Source organism: Urtica dioica, chromosome 8 (genome assembly GCF_054948205.1).
Source record: "Urtica dioica subsp. dioica isolate 48M chromosome 8, U.dioica_male_clone48M_v1_H2, whole genome shotgun sequence".
Classification (NCBI taxonomy): domain Eukaryota; kingdom Viridiplantae; phylum Streptophyta; class Magnoliopsida; order Rosales; family Urticaceae; genus Urtica; species Urtica dioica.
The window spans coordinates 48,257,406-48,260,476 of NC_142763.1; positions in this window are offsets into that span (position 1 = coordinate 48,257,406).

Here is a 3,071-nt window from a genome sequence, read left to right on the forward strand (position 1 = left end):
CCATAAGACATCTAAGAGATGCAGGCTAAAGACCCCTCCGCGGTGCGCCGTAAGACATCCAAGAGATGCAGGCTAAAGATGTTGGAATTGATCTAGGGTTAAAGAAAAACTTTAACGCTTCGCAAAGCGGCGGAATTTTAAAAAAATTTCTTTTCAAGTAAAAACAGGTTTTTACTAACCCAGACAAAGAGCAAGTACATATAAATAAAAACTTAATATGAGCATAGAAGTTTACTAACCTTTCTTGAAGCTTGAACTTTGAGAAGCTTTTGGAAAGTTGCAATGCTCATCTCCTCGCAGCACGTCTCTCTTTCTTTCCTCGGCACCTCGAGCAACCACGATAGTTTCTATCACTAAATCACTCGAAATAAAAGGAATCAGTTGAGTGGGCACTTTTAAACACTACGACTTAAGAACGAGTCTTGAAGTCGCAGAGCTAAACTCTAGGTCAACTGAGGACCTAGGTGCCAAAACAATAAAACGAAATTGAAGAGAGAGAGAGAGGATCGGCCAAGGTTCTAGAGAGAGAGTCTCTCAAATCTCTAAAACTTGGAATGAATAAATTGTGAAGAAATGGGGCTCCTATTTATAGGAGAGGTCTCACCTTCAATAAGGTAGTTTCCTCTTCTATAGAATATCACATATTCATGAGCCAATTTCCCCTTTTTTCTTTTCAGACACTCGGCCAACATAGGCTTCATTAAGCCTTGGATTTGTTTCCTTTTTTGTTCCTTGCCTTGCCTTGTCTCTCTCTTGGCCGAATCCCTTATGCATCCATATGCAAATTTGTTTCCTCTTTTTCTTTTGGCAAGTATCTTGATACATTTATGCACAAAATAATCTCTCCTATTTCTCTATAGGGTAGGCGCCCAAACTCATTCTAGAAGGAGCTTCTAGAAGCTTCTTCATTTGTTCATGACAACATGAGAAAAGCCGATTAAGAATTTTCAATAAAATTCTTATGAAATGAAATTAATTCACAAGGCCCAATGATCAAGTCATGGCCGAGTGACATTAAGTCATCTAATGAACATGTCAAAAAATTTATTGACATTCATTTCATCCTTTTTCTCAAAAGACAAAAATACCCTTTTGACTATTTTCGTTCTTGTTTTGACTTAGCTTCCAGTTTAACTATTCCTATTCGATGTGATTCGTGACAGTGACCTCATGGATCCAAATGAACAAATCTTGAGCTAAATACTTGGACTCAAAAGTTCACAAACCTTTTCCAACTTTAGATTAATGTCAACTGACTCCACTAAAGAGTTGACACTGAAAATCTCTCGGTTCAAATGAATTTATTTTCTACTCAAGAATTCAACCTAATTATGATGAGCGGATCCACTGAATATTATCTATGTTTACCCTTCATGAATGTCATCAGCTAGTCGGGATTTACTAAATTACCATTTTACCCTTCTAGCTGTTATTTCCTCAACTTCTTTGTCGCTTGTGAATAAGTTAGAAACAATGTATTAACTGTTGTCAATGGTGCCCACAAGAAGAGTAGTAGTGTCTATTTATCTACATTTGATGTCATATAGTCTTATGAAGACTCTTGCTTGTAATTGCTTATTCATTAATATAAAGTTGAAACGTTCATTCTATCTTCCTTGTCTGAAGCTTTATGATAAAACCTTAGTCTTTTAGTCCATAAACAAACTTAACAACTTACGAAGAGACAAATGTAGATTTGCATGAACAAACTCTTCGTAGTTTGCTTAAAACGATATATTCGCAATCTTAGGGTCAAAGGACTATTGACCTCAGTATGATTGTTAGAAGAATCTATGATGTCTGGTTATGAGGCATTGAGAGTTAGGGACTCTATAGTTCTTCTAGGTATCTTCCGAAGGTACTGAATTGACCAGTGCACTTCTAGAGACAATATAAGAAAAAACCATTTAACCTCTTATGTCTCGAAGTCACTATGTATGAATTGCATCATGCTTACCTTAATCCTGAAATGAGACATGCCATTTCACACCTTAGTATTCTCATTTGAGAAAGTGAAAGTTCGGACTCACTATGTGATTCCGAACAAGGCCTATTGGTGAAGTACTAAGTTGTGAGTATGTCATGAGTAACTTTGTGAAGTTCTCATAGATATGGAATTCATGTACAAGATTGCTGAAATGCAATGTATGTCACCTCATGCCTTGTTCCTTGGAGTGTGAATAAATGAACTGGCCAGTGTCCAAATTGAGTCCTGACTCTTTTGGATGAAACAATGTGACTTGTTAGCTCCTCGTCAATACATTGTTTCTAACTTATTCACAAGCGACAAAGGAGTTGAGGAAATAACAGCTAGAAGGGTAAAATGGTAATTTAGTAAATCCCGACTAGCTGATGACATTCATGAAGGGTAAACATAGATAATATTCAGTGGAGCCGCTCATCATAATTAGGTTGAATTCTTGAGTAGAAAATAAATTCATTTGAACCGAGAGATTTTCAGTGTCAACTCTTTAGTGGAGTCAGTTGGCATTAAGCTAAACTTGGAAAAGGTTTGTGAACTTTTGAGTCCAAGTGTTTAACTCAAGCTTTGTTCATTTGGGTCCATGAGGTCACTGTCACGAATCACATCGAGTAGGAATAGTTAAACTGAAAGCTAAGTCAAAACAAGAACGAGACAGTTTTACGAAAATTGTCAAAAGGGTATTTTTGTCCTTTTGGACATAGGACGAAATGAATGTCAATAAATTTTTTTGACAAGGTCATTTGATGACAAATGAAACTTAAAACACTCAGCCATTAATAGTTTATTGGGCCTTGAGGATTAATTTCATTTCATAGAATTTTACTTGAAAATTCTTAATGGGCTTTTCTTATGTTGTCATGAACAAATGAAGAAACATCTAGAAGCTCCTTCTAGAAGCTCAAATTTCGTCCAACCCAAGGAAAATAAGGCTGAATTTCGTTCATGCCATAGTGGGAAAGAGAGTTTATTTTGTGCATTGATGTATGAAGATACTTGCCAAAAGAAAAAGAGGAAACAAATTTCCTTAAGAAGGAAAGTGCATTTTCGGCCAACTAAGAGGAAATCAAATGAGGAAACAAATCCTAAG